The sequence below is a fragment of the Dendropsophus ebraccatus genome, chromosome 6 (genome assembly GCF_027789765.1).
Source record: "Dendropsophus ebraccatus isolate aDenEbr1 chromosome 6, aDenEbr1.pat, whole genome shotgun sequence".
Lineage (NCBI taxonomy): Eukaryota > Metazoa > Chordata > Amphibia > Anura > Hylidae > Dendropsophus > Dendropsophus ebraccatus.
In genome coordinates, this window is record NC_091459.1 from 122,970,203 (window position 1) to 122,989,250 (window position 19,048).

Sequence of the window (19,048 nt, forward strand, 5' to 3'; positions counted from 1 at the left end):
GCTCCAGGCCAGGTCTGTGCAGCCTGCAGCCCCTCCCCCTCAGCACCGACTGCAGAGATAGGCACCGGAGGGAACAGACCTCATTGCTGGACGGGAGGGGGAGGCAGGAGAGGGGGCCACAGCCTCTTCCTGTCACCTGTGAGAGGGCACACCCGGTGACAGCTGCTGAGGAGGGAGACGATTCATGGGGGTGAGGGGGTTCTGCAGCCTGTCCACAGAGAGTGCAGGGGGAGCAGGTGTGTCCTGCTGATGCAAGAGCCCAAAAGAATCATCAGCAACCCTCATCCCCTTCCCCTGCACTCTCTGTATACCAGGCTCTACCAAGTTCACTGAAGTGTGTGGGAGGCAGCGCCGGGCCCCTGATGGCGTCCCCTGCAGGAGTGATTGGCAGGGTCCGGAGCCACTGGCTCCTGACCCTGTCAGATACAGCCGTACATTGGAACTGTGACCGCTCATCAAGAGCGCTCACAGAGAAAGCCCCATATCCTTGGAAAGCATTCGCAGCACCTGGAACGCCCGCTCGGCGGCCGGGTGCTGCAAATGGCAGCTCAGGGGGCCTGGTCCATTACAGGATCGGACGCCGGGCCCCCTGATGCGCCGGGCCCCATAGCAACGGCTACGGCTGCTATGGCGGTAGTTCCGCCACTGCTCCTCCCTCTCTCCATAGACAACGCTTCATGTCTCTGAGCTCTAGTCCCATCCCCCTGAGTGATGTTACCATCTCCCACCAGCTCTGTGGATAAAGAAGAACAAGCCACATCTGCCATATATTCTGCTCGCCTGATTGGCGGGTAGCAATGATCCAGGAACATTTACTGCTGTTTGAGCTTTGCACAGGTGTATTAACGATCCAGCCCATGTAACGGGCTGCCACAGGTGGGGAATAGGAAGCAATTTGCCTGGAGTATTCCTAATGATGAGGAGGGTGGGGAGGAAGGACAGAGAGGTTGTGCCAGCCTAATGCATATACAAATGTAAGCCCCGGCCGTTAGACACAGCGCTGCCGGATTAAAAGTTGTTTTTATGACAATAACTGCATCACCTGCCGAACGGACCGCAGGACAGATCTTGGATTAAAAGCAGCTATCCGAAGGTACAAGTGGTTTGGGGGGGTCAGATTGTGGGTACGGAGTCGCTTTAAAGTAGCGGTGGACGGAATTTTATTTGAAATCTATGGAACCTCGCATCTACTGGAAGATCCATAGGCTGCCATTATAATTCAATCTACTGCTACTTTACCAGTGAGAACAGAGATGAAGGGGCAGAGCATGTGGATTCAGCACCCTGCACCCAGCAGGCCTCAGCACCCGGCCACCACCACCGATACAAACCTCTGACATGTCACTATGAAAGATTAGATGTTTAAAGTAACACTGTCACCCCCTTTGTTCATTTTGACATCTCTACACAGGTGTAAAGGGTAAATTTAGTGTTTTTCATACCTTATTTCATATCATACGTCATGGTGCTTGTTCAAGTAAAAAGTGTCCTTTTATCAACTGCAGATTGTATTAAGTGGGCGTGGCCTCGCGGCATTAGCGCCACATAACCCCGCCCACAACGGCACAGTTGGCCCCGCCCCCTCGCCGGCCATTGGAACAGGCTGGCCGAAAGGTCTAGACCCCACCCCCTTTACGTTGGACAACCAATGGGCGTCAAGGGGGCGGGGCCAACCGGGCCATTGTGGGCGGGGTTAAGTGGCGCTAATGCCGCGAGGCCACGCCCACTTAATACAATCTGCAGTTGATAAAAGGACACTTTTTACTTGAACAAGCACCACGACGTATGATATGAAATAAGGTATGAAAAACACTAAATTTACCCTTTACACCTGTGTAGAGATGTCAGAATGCACAAAGGGGGTGACAGTGTCACTTTAAGTGATAGGTACGCTTTAAGTCCCTTTGAAACCTGGGTAATAAGGGGTTAACAATCATTATTTTATGTTTACATAACATATAATATACAATGTATCCAAATATCCTATAAATACAGCCGGTGATTTATTACTTTACCAGAAAATACATCCTGGCCAATGCAGACCGTGCAGCTTCGGAGACATTTAGTGGATTAACTCGAGGCTCTTAACCTTCTCTGTTGGCTACAACCCAAACTCCATGAGTCCTTAGTTCTGTTTCTCAGTTTCTATAATGTAATAAGTTTACTGGTATATTATGATAGTCTTACTGCAGCTAGTCTAGACATAAGATAGCTGATAAGTTACAATGGTCATCCAGCCTTTACTAATATATGGCCTATCCTTAAAGGGGTATTCCTCCCATGCCCTCCCCAAACAGATTGTCCCAAACTCCATTGGTGTTATTGACTTATCCCCCGCAAGTATTTTGAGACCTTTCCCAAGTTTCTAGTTTTTGAACTTTTTGAAATGACGTTTTATTTCCAAGATGGCGGCAGCCATGGGACCACATTTCCCAGCATGCCACGCGCCTCCTTGATAATCCTATGCGTAGCAGTGCGGTCAGGGGGCCGGCCTGGGGCCACTGATGTCACTGGTGGGCTTGGCTTGTGTGTTATGCCAGGGCCACCCCTGAGATGAACCCCACATGGGTGCCATCTCCGATGGGGGGGGGGAGCTTGATGGAGAGGATTGTCTAATGATGATTGGTGTAATTAGTGATTATAGTATACTAAGAAGAGTACAAGCAAGGAACTGGCTATTTAAATAGAATTCAGGATAAAAAAAAAAAAAAAAAAAAATGTAAAGGAGAAGTCCAGCGGAAATTTTATTGTATTGTATGGCCCCCTAATACAAATCAACAATATACGCTTATTATGGAAAATGCTTATAAAGTGCTTTTTTCCCTGCACTTACTACTGCATCAAGGCTTTACTTCCTGGATAAAATGGTGATGTCACTTCCTGGATAAAATGGTGATGTCACTTCCTGGATAAAATGGTGATGTCACTGTGGTGTCGCCCTGCTGGGAGGCGCGACCGGTTAGTTGCCAGATGGTGAGGCGTGACGCCATCTCTGTGGTGGTTGGTCGGAATATAGCTCTGCCAGATGTTAGGTTGGGCACATAGGTATGATGGTACACCTGCTTTTATTTTAGATAGGCTTGCTATACCCTTTCCCCTGTGGTCGGTAAGGGACCCCCAAACAGCTATGTCGGATGTGGGGGTCCCTTGGGTGCTTATCACGGTGTTCCGGAGTGGAGTTGTGACCCACCCAGACTATTGGTGCCGCCACCCACATAAAGGGGAGATGACCCAAGGAAGGTGCAATGATTGTGTAGGTGCTTGGCAACGTTAAAGTCCAGTTAAAATAAATAAACTCTTCTTTCCTGCAGGAAGGCTTAATACAGTGATAAACGGTAGGATCTTGACTGGATAATATACTTTAGTGACATGACCTGTGCTAAGAGCTTAACGAGAAGTACAGCTGTGCTGACTGAGTTGCATGCTGAGAGGTAGAAGAGGTTCAGAAAAGTAGAGAGGAGGATGTCATGAGAGTCCCAACCCAATGTAGTACTGTGCTATGTCGGAAATTTAGAAGGAGAATAAGTAGAATACTTGAATGTAGAGAAAATACTTGTGCCCATGTTTTGACTCTTTGGTATTTGCACCACCCATTGCCCACCAGTGTCAGGCGACCCATCCTAGAAGGTGACACAAGCCCCAGACCTAGTTACCTGGGTTGAGCAGAGTGGTCAGAGTTCTTTGATGACACCTGCGCTGCAAGATAGAGTTCGTAGGCTTCTAGCAACTTTGCTCTATCCGGATCAGTTGCTCTATCTTCAGGATACTGTTCTGCACTTTTAGGCTATGTTCATACAATATAAGAGACCGGCCGTTCTGTGACCCGGCCGGGTTGCCGAACGGCCCATCTTAGAAAAGATGATCTTTAGGGCCGCAGAGTTCTGATGTGGGCACATCCGTGTGCACCCGCATCAGAACTCCCCACTGTACACTATGGAGCGTGCGGGCGGAGCCACTCACTTCATAGTGTGTACTGACAGGGTTTTCTGTGGCCGCTATTCACTGAATAGCGGCCACAGAAAACTGACATGTCAGTTTTCTATGGTCCCAGGTAATGTATATTTTCGTATTAGTCACGGCCTTTGTTGCAATCTACAACAACGGCCGTACTTTTACAAAATTCTACATTGTGTGAACATGACCTTAGACTGTTCTTGGCATGGGTTCTGGTGATCCCTGACTTGTCCTCTCTAAGAGTTCGTTCAGCACTGCATAGTGTATAGAAGTGCTGCTTTCAATAAAAGAGTGTTAAGATAGATACTATGTTTACTGTGCAAAGCAGAAGCAGATAGAACCAGTGATGGGTAGATACTACAAAACAGGGACAGGTACCCGGCAGTTGGCTCTGAGGGGCAATGCATGCTGGGATATGTAAGTTCCCGCCCAGTTGCCATGATATAAAACTGGTATCTTTTCTAAAAGTTTGACTTTTATAGAAAAGTGAGAAAGGTGCACCTATATGTTTTTTGTTCATTTTATTTTTTTATGAAATCGCTGGAGTTCCCCTTTAATAGGATAATACTAATTTGGGGAGGGATATCCATTTAACCCTATTGCATGGGTAAGAAGCATTGCTAGAAATGATTGGCCTGTGTAAAAGTGTCAGCGATCAGTTGGGGAATGGAAATCGCAGGCTTGATGACTGATCGCCATCTTTCATTCAGGCGGTATAATTTATCACTATCGGCTGCACATCTACCTAAGTAAAAAGAAGATGTGCGGCCGATGGCAATACATTTAAATGGCCACGCAAACGATACAGTAATCGTTACTGTGGCCCAGTTTTGTGATTAATAAGCGCCCATCTCACTGATAGGCGCTTGTGGCCGAAAATTGCTGATTGTAAAAGGATCCTTAGAGTATCTAATATATCTGTCTGGTTATAGCGGTCTGCTTTCATTCTCCTGTGCAAAGTTCCCAAACCCCCTAAAGTTCAGCAAGCTGTAACATATGCTTGCTCCCCCTCCCATCTCTATGCTTTTCTGGGGCTCAACTTCCAGATGACTGATGGGAGGTGGAGTAAGGAGGTGTTACAGCTTTCAGCACTTCAGGGACTTGGGAACGCCTCTTATATAACTTTAGAATAGCATTTAAATGCTGACATATTTCTCAGGGCCGGAGTACCCATTTAAAGCTACTGATGCCATAGGATCTCTGGTGGGCTCAGGCTTTGACACAGTTACAGACTTCAAAGGTCCAAAAGAACCCCAATCTAATTTGTTGGTGACTAGTGATGAGCGAATACTGTTCGATCGAATAGATATTCGATCGAATAATGAGATATTCGAATATTCGATATTCGTACGAATATCCTGCGAATATTTGATAAATATTCGATAAGCGTTCAAATCCCCCAGCTTCCGGTTTTTACTCTCCAAATGGTCAAATAGATGTTTTCACTAATCGAATACTTGTTCCCATAGACTTTAATGGGATCCAATATTCAATCGAATATTCGAATATTCGCGGGATATTCGTACGAATATCGAATATTTGAATATCTCACTATTCGCTCATCACTATTGGTGACCTTGTAGTCAATGTTTGTTAATTCACAAATAACCTATTATCCCTTATTATACCTTGAGAATGCAGCCCATAACATTAAGACAACAGCTGGCTCTGTGGCGCATTGGACTTCTAGTAAAAATAAGATGTTCAATGGTTGTGGGTTTGATTCCCACCAGAGTTGTGTTTTTTTTCTACACTGGTGTATAGCTAATGTGATACCAATATTCAAGAAGAGATCAAAAAGTGATGCTGGAAACTATAGTCTTACATTTATTCTGGGTAAAGCTAGCTACCTAGCTATCATGTGGGGCAGACCACTCACCTGTATGGGGCCCAGGGTTAAGGGGGCCTGTGCCCGGTCTGCCTACATAGTACACCACTGACCAGTAGTGTATTACAGTAGGTCCTTTTCGGGTGGTAGCCCGGGGCCCTGAGCTCCTGGGGGGCCCATGGCCACCCAAAAAGACTTATACTTTCAGTAGTGTTTTGTCCCCTGGCTACAGTTCTGCCATGATTTGCAAAAGATTGCTGCTTTTTTACCACAATTTTGTACAGGGCATCATGACATTATCTATCCTGTACTATGAACACCACGCTGCCATAGTTATAGCGGGGTGGGGGGGCCCAGGGTTGGTGAACAGCCCGGGGCCTATGGTAAAGTTGATCCACCCCTGCCACTGACAGCAGCCCAGCAGCATCAGCAGCACCTATCACCCCCCACACACACACACACACACATACTCACCTGAGTCATTACTCATACACTGGGGAGCTGGGGGAACAAAGGAACCCCTGAGGACTGCATCGGGGCAGGTGAGTATATGGGGGTGGATTCATGGGGCCCCATACAGTTAGTAAAATGGTTCTTTGGGGCTAATATTAATGGTCAGAGATTTGCAAAATTACAACACAACTTCACACAACTGAAGTATCAGCAGTGAATTCATCCTGTCTAGGAAAAGAACTTTGGGGGAGATTTATCAAACTGGTGTAAAGTAAAATTGTCTTAGTTGTCCCTAGCAACCAATCAGATTCTACTTTTCATTCCTCACAGAGTCTTTGAAAAATGAAAGGTGGAATCTGATTGGTTGCTAGTGGCCACTAAGACAATTCTGATTTACACCATGTTTGATAAATCCCCCCCTTTGTGCTCTGACTTTTCAAGGGAATTAGAGCACTTGGTAAAGCACTTGTAAAGCAGAACTACTTTTTCTACACAGAATGACTTCACCACTGATCCTTTTGCATCAGTTTTGGTTTCGTAAACTAGTTCAGTGGTTTCACTCATCTCTGTTAGCGACCTATCTATTGTTTGATCATTGGGCATCTAATGTCCGAGACCTCAGCTGATCAGCGCAAAGAAAGATCAATGGCAAGGCAGAAAGCATTGTCTATACTGTTGAGTGAACTTAATAAAAGTGTTTGGGTTTGTCAAGTTCTTTGAACCCGAACACTCTGCATTTAAGGGCCCTATTACAAGGAGCGAAAATTGGCCCAATCAGGCCAATTCGGCATGGTATATCGATGCACAGCCGACGGCTAATGATTGAATGAACTATTATACATAACCTTCCCACGTTCCCGGTCTTCTCCTGCCGCTCAGCCAATCACTGGCCATATCTGTGATTGACTGTGGGGCCTGTCAGCTTAGACAGGCCGCTCTGAAACTGCAGCCACAGCACCGGGAGTGAAAGCAGAGGGCAGGAGAAGACCAGGAAGGTAATGTATAACAGTTTAGGCCAAGGCTGCACGGACATTGCAAACAATGTCTGTGGTGCTCTTGCTAAATGTTCATCGAGCTGTGTAATAGGCTTAGTGAACTAGCACCGATCTAGCAGATCGGAGCTCTTTTACAATATTGATAGTGCCACCATCGGCGTGTCTAATAAGACCCTAACACCCGGCATCTGGAGAAGGTGGAGGCAGCCCGAGGACTGCCTGGAATAAAGGGATACAGCTTATTCCTGTATGCAGGTTTTCTAGGACTTCTTAGGGCATCACCCACCTTCTCTAAATGCAGGGAATTAAATGCAGAGTGTTCGGGTTCGGAGAAGCCGGTGAACCCAGACATTTTCATGGAGTAACTCAATATCAATGTTCAGTCAATGATGGGCCAACTATGAAGAGGCCACAACACTTGGCCCCTTGTCTCCTTGATCAATGACCCAGTGATTTAATTGAGACAACTTACAATAAAAGACACCGTCCCCAGTATGAACGAGCCAACATAAAAAAAAAATAAGGGGAAGAGAACAGTCCCCTCCTTATGTTGATCATTCGGGGTCCAACACTGAGTGAACGCTGATGGCCTACCTTAAGAATAGGTCATAAATGTTAGAGAACCCCTTGGACAGCTTCCTGGCCCAAAGAACTGTCCGCCTACGAGTTCCACCAAGGTCAAAGAAGTATCTCTCTTGTAAAATATTATTTAACAAAAACCATTCTTGACTTTGATGTAGTACGTCTGTGTTCCAAAAGCCGAGGATTACAAAAAAAAACATTAAATAGTCCATGAAAATATCTATGCCAAAAGTACTTTTGTAGTGTAGATAAGAAAACCCCTTCATGGCGGGCGCAGGCTTCCAGAGGAAACACGCTGTATCTACTGGATTGCTGTTCTTTTCAGGATTTTGTTTACTTGCAGAAGAGGGCGGACAGAGGAATCTGTCACTCCAGGCACCACCATACCTCCCCGGAGATTAAAAGGAACTGTGGCTGACATTTGCCAAGTTTGTATGGACTTTGCGGACTCTCTGCATGGTTATTGTCAGGAGTTAAACCAGAGACAGGAATGAAGAGGAGGGTATTTTTAGAACGCTTGTATTAATTTGCAGTATTAACTGTTCGGGATGGAGCGGGTCAGCCACAGTTTAAGTCTTGTATTAAATCACATATGCATTTAACGGAGGATTTCCTTCCAAGTCTCTGCGATTTCTTCCAAAGTATTATCTACAAGTCAGTTAGCGCTCCTAACCTGCAGTCTCCTGGGTGCATTCCTCTTGGCGTTCACAGCGACAGTCTATTAATATGGATGTCAGACTGGAGGATGGGGAGTTTTTGTTGCAAGCATCATTTCATATTTGGGTTGCATTGGGAAGCTTGGGAAAGATGGCGACTTCATTATGGTGTCACAGAATGGGTGCTAAGTGGGTCCAACACAAAATGGTCTTAAGATCCTCATATACTTTATACTTCTGCCAACCAAACCTACTGCTCATGTCAGGTTCTCCCTGGGCCCTATTACTCGGAACTAATAAAGACATGATCAGCCGATAACAATGATCATCAGCTGATCGTGTCTTTACGTCACTACCTGTAATAGTGAAACGTGGCCGACGGCTGATGAATCTGTAAATAAAATAATAAAGTTCATAGAGTTGACACTAAGACACAGAGGAGCGTAGAGAGGTAACATATGAACTTTATTATTACACTTTTATAGCAAGGGATGCATGGACATCACTAATAAAATATATATATATATATATAGCCCTTGTAGCACAATAATCGGGCTGTGTAATAGGCTCAGTAAATGAGCATCGATCTAGCAGATCAGTGCTATAGTGTTCGGGCCATTTAATATGACCCTAAGGCAGCCTGCTAGGACATAGGGGTCAGACGTGATGGTAAATAAATGTCCAAACCCTTTGTTCTCTGAGACATAGGCTGCCACCAGAGCTCTCTGACTGCGGCATACCCCTCCCCTCTCCACAGAGAACACAGGAACGCTCGGTCGTGCCAAATATATTTGTGTATGGGAAGGACGGGAGAGATACCTGTGAGCCAAACTATCATTCAGCCAACAGTTATTGAAGGTGTATGCCTAGCTTTAACTCTTAACAATTGCTGTAGATATAGTAAGAAACTTCATGCTGGCCACTGTAATGGGCAATGGATGTTGACCCGCTGTGATAAGTACCCTCTAGGTCAGGGGTGGGGAACCCCCAGTGATGCCCCTGATAGTCCTAAAAAACCCCAGTTATGCCCCTGGTAATCCTAATAAACCCCCAGTGATGCCCCTGGTGGCTGATGTTAACACCCAGTGATGCCCCTGGTAGCTCTAGTTAACTCCTTATTGATGGTATATGGCCAGCTTAGAGGAAATCTGTCACTAGGTTTATGCTGCCTTAAATAAAGTGCAGCATAAACTAGTGATGTGCTTAACAGATCGGTGTATTACTTACATCATTCTGTTCAGCTGTTCTCCTAATATGCAGGAGAATAGAATAACTGCCAATCAGCAGCAAGTGGGCGGAGTTTTCTGCTTCTTATGAATCTCCAGGACTACTGGGCTCACTCTCATAATAGAGAGGACTACTTATCGTCCATGTTATTAAGGAAGATATCTCCGAATCAGCAACACAGAACAATGTAAGTGATACATCATTTTCAGCTTCTCTGTCACTAGTTTATGCTACCCTGAGATAGGACAGCATAAACCTGCTGACAGAGTCTCTTTAAAATACACTATTGGTTCTAGAGAAAGTAGATGACCATAGTAAAGGTGGTAATCCCATCAAAAAGAGACCAGTGATCCAGCACGTTGCGAGGAAAATTGCCTTTATTTTCATGTTGTAGTTAATAACAGGTAAAACACCATAATGCAGGGACCCCACAGATGAGACGCGTTTCGAGCGCGGTAATCCCATCAACCATCGGCCAGAAGAACTTCTGACACCACTACCTTCAAACTAGAGATATCTCTTGGTAAGAAGCCCCCGGAAGAGGGGGATGACCTTCTTACCTGTAACCAAAGTTACATTTCTAATACTTCTTGGCCTAATTCTTGAGAGAATGCAGAATGAAAATAACACTGTACTTTCGCCCTTCCATCGCTCCTAATATTGGCAGGCGCGCACATTTCTTTCTCCCCCTGCTCTACATTACACTCAGCTTGTATAATTGTTTCTGAGGTTTACCAGTGTGACTCTCGGCTGGAGACAGTGCAGGCCTACAGCATTAACACAAGGCAAGCAGTAGCTGCTCACTTCCCATAATCCCAAGAAGCTGCAGCAGCAGATTTCACAAGAAATGATCTCACTTTAATATAAAAGCAATAGCCGTGGACTTCTTGAAGCCCTTACTGTGTGTATGGAAGCTACCAGCTCTATGAGAGTTATCATGGTATGGGAAGGATAGAGTCGATATTGAGTTACATATCAGATGTCTCTCTATCGTACGTATGGGAATAGTGCCAACACTTAACTCAGGAAAGAAAACAGCTTTCCCTGGTTCCTTTTTAAGCAATTAAAAAAGACAAATTAATGGGTGTTATCTGGCCATCTTCTCCTACTATTCTGGAGAGGGGTGGGAAGGAATGCAATGTGCCGGTGGACGTTGTACTTTTCAAGGTCTTGCACTGACAATGATTCAGAAGTTAACATAAAAGTAAAAAGAACGCTGGGTAAAGATGAATATGAACTTCATGAGATGCAAAGTCCCTGCAGCAAATATATTCCAGAAGTATCTATCACCAATACCGTAATCAGTACCTGGTGAGGGGGTGGGCATACAGTGGATGGGTCCAAGTCTTGAATTTATTCCCAATGGTTCAAAACTTCAGTAAAATGCTACACAGCCCATTTTTACCAGTGATGTGGCCAACTGAGGGACTCACGAGAAGTGGAGCTCCACTTTAGATGGCTGATGTATAATAAGTATTAGTTGACTACCATGTAACGGTAAGGTGGCCGTACATTAGACAAATGTTTTTTCTCCCTCCAGTCCGGGAAGGCACCAGCAAGGGTCAAGGTGCACTGGCCACCCTTTACAAAAGTTAGAGAGTCCATCTTAAAAGTCTCACCCAGGTCACAGATCAAGGCAGACATCAAATAGTAACTTAAATAGTAAATCCAACAGCATCCAAAATTCCTAGTAAGTCTTCAAAACTTTATTGTGCTCACAAGCAATACGACGTTTCGACTCGCGATGAGTCTTTGTCAAGCATACATTAACAGTGAACAAGTGCTGGTTAAAAAGGCTGACCATCCAACCCACAACCAATCATTCAGAAATGGGGGTGTGGATACAACGACCTGTCATGGGAGTGGTAAACTCCAGGGACTTATGCAAAACACGGACATAGAACTACCACAACATTATAATATATAGTATGTATGCGTAAAGCAGAAACCAGCTAATAGATCTAGGTACATAATATTTCTCATCCACAGTGGGGTACTAGACAAATATTAAGGGGTAATATCATGTCCTCATATTAGTAGCATGAGATAATCTATGTATCAGTACAAAGCAGTGTACCTGTATCTAGATCTGAGCCTAGAATCCATGTCGGATTGTGGTGCCTAACTCGATGTCCTGCAAAGATCCGGGGCGAGAGTGGTAAAGGTCAGTCCTGACGTCACGCGGGAATGTTCGCACGTGGCTCGACCGCCGGAAGTGACGTGTCACTTAGCTTCCCCTTCGTCCCACAAGGCGGACCCGGCCGCATCACCATGGAAACCCAGACGCCAGCGCTCACCAACCGCGCATGCGCCGTCAGTGAGCGCCGGCGCTCCGGGGAAAAGCGAGCAGCGCCAGACACATATGAGAGAAGTCAGAGGTAGAAGTAGAGTTATAGAGAGTGCTTGTGAAGAACACCCGATGAGAGAAATGATAAGAAACAGAATAGAAAAGGGCCCAGTCCAGAAAAAATGGGAAGAAAAAAAAGGGGGAAGAAAAAAAGGGGGGGAGGAAAAAAGAGAAAAAGGGGAAAAAAACAATCAAGGAAATGCAAAAGCAGGAAAAGAAAAAGAAAAAAAAGGGGGGGGGGGGGAAAATGGGGGAAGGAAGGGGAGGGAAAGGAGGGGGGGGGGAAAGGAAAGGAGGGGGGGGGGGAGGAACGGTCCACAACAATAACCGAGTAGCACCTATGTCCTTGTATAAGCAATCTAACCATTGGTAAGTGAGGGTCTAATGGCTGTACCGAGGACAACATCATCATAAGATGTAGTCAGTAGCAACCACCCAGGCTAGGGATAAGCTGGGTCCATGGGGAGAGCCACCTATAAACAGGTCATCATTCATACTGAGAGGGGGCTGCCCCCACCGTCAGTGTCAGTGAGCACCCCACGACTGCTAGGGCAAATCACTATTAAAGGGGGCCTCGTCTTCACTTCACCACGGACCTTACCTCACTCCGCTAGCCCTGGCCACAGGATGTCCTTGATCTTGGCCCTGACCTTAAGCACCCATGCATCCTTTGGTCCATGTCTTATCTAAATGGCATTTCTCATCCCTTGTACATTATTTTTCACAATAAAGGATTGTTGCAGCTACCCTCGGGTCTATGTGTGGTATATGACGTGGGACACCTGGCCTAACACACCAGGAGGTTTCCAGTCTCGAAAGTTGTGTGTCTGATGTTAAGGGTTGCCGGTGGAACTATTCCTGGAGTCTCGAATAGGAGACCTCAGTTGAACATGTTGCCCCCCGTTAATAGTGATTTGCCCTAGCAGTCGTGGGGTGCTCACTGACACTGACGGTGGGGGCAGCCCCCTCTCAGTATGAATGATGACCTGTTTATAGGTGGCTCTCCCCATGGACCCAGCTTATCCCTAGCCTGGGTGGTTGCTACTGACTACATCTTATGATGATGTTGTCTTCGGTACAGCCATTAGACCCTCACTTACCAATGGTTAGATTGCTTATACAAGGACATAGGTGCTACTCGGTTATCATTGTGGACCGTTCCTTCCCCCCCCCCCTCCTTTCCCTTCCCCCCCCCCCCTCCTTTCCCTCCCCTTCCTTCCCCCTTTCCCCCCCCCCCCTTCCCCCCCCCTTTTTTTCTTTTTCTTTTCCTGCTTTTGCATTTCCTTGATTGTTTTTTTCCCCTTTTTCTCTTTTTTCCTCCCCCCCTTTTTTTTCTTCCCCCTTTTTTTTCTTCCCATTTTTTCTGGACTGGGCCCTTTTCTATTCTGTTTCTTATCATTTCTCTCATTGGATGTTCTTCACAAGCACTCTCTATAACTCTACTTCTACCTCTGACTTCTCTCATATGTGTCTGGCGCTGCTCGCTTTTCCCCGGAGCGCCAGCGCTCACTGACGGCGCATGCGCGGTTGGTGAGCGCTGGCGTCTGGGTTTCCATGGTGATGCGGCCGGGTCCGCCTTGCGGGACGAAGGGGAAGCTAAGTGACACGTCACTTCCGGCGGCCGAGCCACGTGCGAACATTCCCGCGTGACGTCAGGACTGACCTTTACCACTCTCGCCCCGGATCTTTGCAGGACATCGAGTTAGGCACCACAATCCGACATGGATTCTAGGCTCAGATCTAGATACAGGTACACTGCTTTGTACTGATACATAGATTATCTCATGCTACTAATATGAGGACATGATATTACCCCTTAATATTTGTCTAGTACCCCACTGTGGATGAGAAATATTATGTACCTAGATCTATTAGCTGGTTTCTGCTTTACGCATACATACTATATATTATAATGTTGTGGTAGTTCTATGTCCGTGTTTTGCATAAGTCCCTGGAGTTTACCACTCCCATGACAGGTCGTTGTATCCACACCCCTTTTGCTTGTGAGCACAATAAAAATTTGAAGACTTACTAGGAATTTTGGATGCTGTTGGATTTACTATTTGAGCTACGCATTCCACCCACTCACTGAGATAGTGGGCCCCAGCGTGCATCCTCATATCGTGCCACCTAACAAGGATTGCCTAGTGCTGCTGGATTCCGTCATTTATCAAATAGTAACTTGTCAATTTAAAGGGGGACTCCAGGTAGAGGTTAAAAAATATGAAACTTCTGCAGAAGCATAAAGCATTACTAATACTTACCTATCTATTACAGTTTTGAAACTACCAAAAATCCATTTGTTTTGGGGGGTTTTGTTCTGTTTTGTGTTTCTGTATTTTCTGGTTGAGCAGTTGTATACAGTACTACAGGTTCCAGAATGCAATGCTTTCCCTCAGCTGTTCATCACAGTCCCCCACCCTGCACATTCCCCGCCCAAAGCTGTTGCAGAACGTCTAGGCTGTGTTCACACATTGCAATTTCATTGTGTTACTGAATTATTTGCAGTAATTTATGATTTCATTGTGGTCCCACCCACACAGCACACTGTATTCTCTACCTGTAACACTGATATTGGAATAAAGTAAAGATAGAACTTTTTGAATTTTTTTTTTCTTTTCATTTCCACGCACATGTTATGATCAAGCATCTTTTATCTTTGAAGTGGAGCCCCACAATAAGGCTCTGATCCTCTCTGCCGTTTAGCATCATTTACTTGTGTTACTGCATCATTTTTGTGAATACGCTGCAGTACTGCAATGACACTCCAACATGTGTGAACACAGCCCTAATTTCAATGCACACTTCTGCACAATTAGAGAAATCAGTGCAACACCTGCTTCTGGCTGGCCAGAGATGGTAAATCACTAAGGGGATGGAGGATGCAGCCCCACCTCCTGTGAGATCACGCCCTGCCCCCTGTCTGCATCATCAGCCTGATCTCAGCAAACACACAATGTGAGACAGAGGCATGGAATACTTGTCTCCTAAGGGGGGATAGCAGCAGAAGCAGGAGACAATGTGGATTTGCACAGAGGCCATTTTTCTTCACTTCCTGGATTTCTATCAGCTACCAGTGTGGCAGAACCGCACAGATACGGTAATACATTGTATAGACACATATATTTAACTTTTAATGTACTTTTAATAGAAAACAAGTTTTTCTTATCCGAAGTTCCCCTTTAAGACACTAATACACAGTCCTATTACATAGGAGTATACATAGGAACCCTCGTACTTGACAATTGTCCACTGTAAAACAGTCAGCAATCAGCTGATGAATAAGAAAACAATCATTCTTTTGCGTGGCCCAGCCGTTCTTCTTCAGGCAAACAAGCGCTGATCTCTATGATCGGTGCTCTTCATCACGAATCCATCAGCCAATGTAAAAAGGCCCTAAGGAATTGTCATCCAGTTCAACAACCTTCACATACCAAGCAACTAAGAGCCCTTTTACACAAGCCGATTATCGGTAATGAGTGTTCCTAGGAATGCTCGACGCATATAACAGGGCCAGCGATCAAGCTGACAAATGTGCAAAGGTTGGCTCTTTTGAGCTTGTTTTTGGCCGATTGAATCCTTTCAATATAAATAATCATTATCGGCCGCACTTTACTGTGTGTGAACAGGAGATGAGAGCAATGCACTTAAATGGCAGAACAAATGATCCAGGTATCGTTCATGGGGCCCAGCCATACGATTATTCAAGCTCTGCACATGAGCTCTAATCCCGCTGATCGACATTCATTTCCTGCATCTTATCGAGTCATGTAAAAAGGCCCCTGATTACGAGTGCTGGTAACAAGGATCATGGCTTGTGGGCAGAGCCTTTACAATTCAGCAGCCATATGAAGGATCGCTTGATCATGTGACAATTTTAACTCCACATTATCCCTCACACATTTGGTGTTTACACAGAATGGATGATAATGGTGATTTTTATCACCCAACAAATAACAATTTTAATAGGCCAATGTTACAACCATCAGAAAATCTAGCAGTAACCTTGAGGGATGATACCAAGAATTCCTCATCAATAATGATGAACTTGCAGAACTATTCAGATTTGGAACATTCTCCACATTCGAACACTTGGCATTTGAGCCAGTGGCTGAAGATGTTGGATGACATAGGCTGTATCTATGTTTTCCTGGTATCCCAAGGGCAGCATCCAACTTCTTCAGCCACTGGGAGTCTTATGTTGAGTGTTTGGGTTCGGAAAACATTGCAAACCCGAACAGCTCAGCAAGTTCGCTCATCGCTTCTAATCAACCAAGGGATTCAACAGTTGCCCTAAAGCTTGTCAGCCTTGGATTGGAGGGAAAAAAACAACTAAATACTGATTTTAAAAAATGTCCCCCAACAACGGTATAAGAGCCCTAACCCATTTATGCGTATGGGAACCTCTCAATTATTCTTCAACTGATGATGTTGGGGAAGAATAGGGAATATTAAATTTCATTCTCCTATCCTTTCGGCCTTCATGAAGATAAACCACCAGAGGTGTTTGGTAGCAACTGAAGGCCCTATTCCATGGAACGGTTATCAGCCGTATCCAGCTGATATCGGCCGATAATCGGCCCGTGGAATTGACAGCAACGATCAGCCAACATCGTTTATGTCGGCTGATCGTTGCATCGTTTGTCTTTCAAACATGTTGAAAGACAAACGACTGATACAGCAACAATCCGCTGCCGTCGCTCCGTGGAATAGGAGCATTGGCAGCAGACGCTGCTGTATCCTAAGAGCTGCCCGGACAATCGGCGATCCCCCACGTAGCCCCCCCAGCATCTCCCTGCACCCCCCCCCCCCCCAGACTCACCCGCTCCCTGTTGCCGCGTGGAATAGCGGCAGCAGCGAGCGGGGAACGAGGAGCAAACGAGCGCTAATAGCGCTCTTTTGCTCCTGTCAGTCGGCCCGTGGAATAGGGCTTTAAGGGTCCTATTAGACAAAGCTTTTTTTAACTATAAACGATAAACTATCTCAAATGAGAGCTACTTAAAATCGTTCACCATATTACACAGAAAGTTAGCCGTTGCTATGACCGTTTGCTCTATCTGATCTCAGCAAAACAGCGAATGATGTGGAATTATACGATTAGCGAACCATTAGGGAATGACCAACAATGATTTTGGTGTCAGCACAAAATCAATGATTAACGACCCATGAACAATTTCTCGTTGGTCGCTTGATCGTTGCCTGCATTTAGACAAAACTAATATAGCATTTTTTTACACGATAATCGTGCCGTGTAATAGGGTCCTCCACCCATTGACAACGCATGCCCCAATTGGCATATGTACATTGGGTGGTGAAGAATAGATATTTGTCCAAGAGCTTTTGAAGGTTTACGGGAACCTAAGACAAACATTTTTAGACACAGGACCTTCTTTTTATCAGCTGTTGGTTGTCACTTACGCTTGCTTAACCAACTAAGAATTCAAGGGAGTTTCCACCTTCAGATAATTTTTACGTAGCACTGTGTTTTGGTCCTCCTGTCCATCGCTATCTCCCTTCTCTGAATAATAGCCACGGCATCATGGTTAATGCAGTGTCCTTACATGTGATACCGATCTGATTTGTCTTCTGTTGCTGGATCTTCATGTAGAGAACACCTCAGTATGAAACCTTTCAGAGTCTTCAAAGAAAAGGTCAGTCAGTCACAGCATTACACCTCTGGCCAAATACTCAGCACTTGGATTCACTGAGACCTTTTCTCATTCTTCTTGGTTCTATGATGTGGTTTTGCCTTATATTAGACAAATACATATTCTACCTTTTATAGCCCGGGCCCAGTAAGTAACAGCAACCTTATAGTTATTCTAGAAACAGCGCTACTCACTTATATAGGCTGTATCTAGTATTGCAGCTCATTGAACTGAATCGGAATGACTTGTAATACCAGAGACATGCTATCAATAATAGTTGCGCTGTTTTCCTTTTTGTACTCTGAGCAGTTCCCACCATACTAGTAATATGTAACGCTGCTGCCAGTAACAGGCTGTGTGGTCACATGTTCATATCTGACCCATCACTATAGTTATTATTACCATGAATCAACATTAAGGGGTTGTAAGAGGCACTACTTTTTTCAGAAGCAGGGGTGACACGGCCTCTCTGCTGCCACCAATGGCTGTGTCAAGAACTGCAGAGCTGCACAGGTCCTAATCCTGGCACAGTTACATACTACTAGTGCTGCTGCATGTAGATACTGAACCTCCCCTGATGGATATATAATACACATTAGCAATAGAATAGACATTACAATTGGGGAAGCTGTACTGCTATACTGTGCCGCAGCTGTAGCACCACTAATGCAGACAGCTTCCCCAAGTTTATTATGTAATCTGATACTAACATGTATTATACAGATATCAGGAGAGACTAAAGGCCCTATTCCATGGACTGATTATCGGCCGTATTCGGCCAATATCTGCCATTACGGCCGATAATCATCCCGTGGAATAGAAGGCAACGATCATCCGACATTGTTCATGTCGGCTGATCGTTGTGTCGTTTGTCCTTCAAACATGTTAAAAGACAAACAAATCATACAGCAACAGTCTGCTGCTGTCGCACCGTGGAATATGAGCGGCAGCAGACCGCTGTGGCTGCCCGGACGATCTAGCGATCACCCGGGCGGCCCCCCTGCACCTCCCCGCGGCCCCTCCCGCACTCACCCACTTGTTGCTGCTGCGTGGAATAGCGGCAGTAGTAAAACCTCTCCTGCTCTGGACAGTTCCTGTCATGGACAGAGGTGGCAGCAGAGAGCACTGTGTCACTGCCATTATTTCAATATGCCGTTGTTTTAAAATAACAGCAAATATTTGCCATTAAATGGCGGCCATCCACTCAATTTCACCATTGTGTGATCAGATCCTTTCTGTGTATTCAATCCACTCCTGGTTTTGGTTGCAATATGAGGACCACAATACTGACTGAAATATACGTAATGTGAACCCAGCCTAAAAATAGAAGTAAATTAGAAATCTACATAACTTTCTGA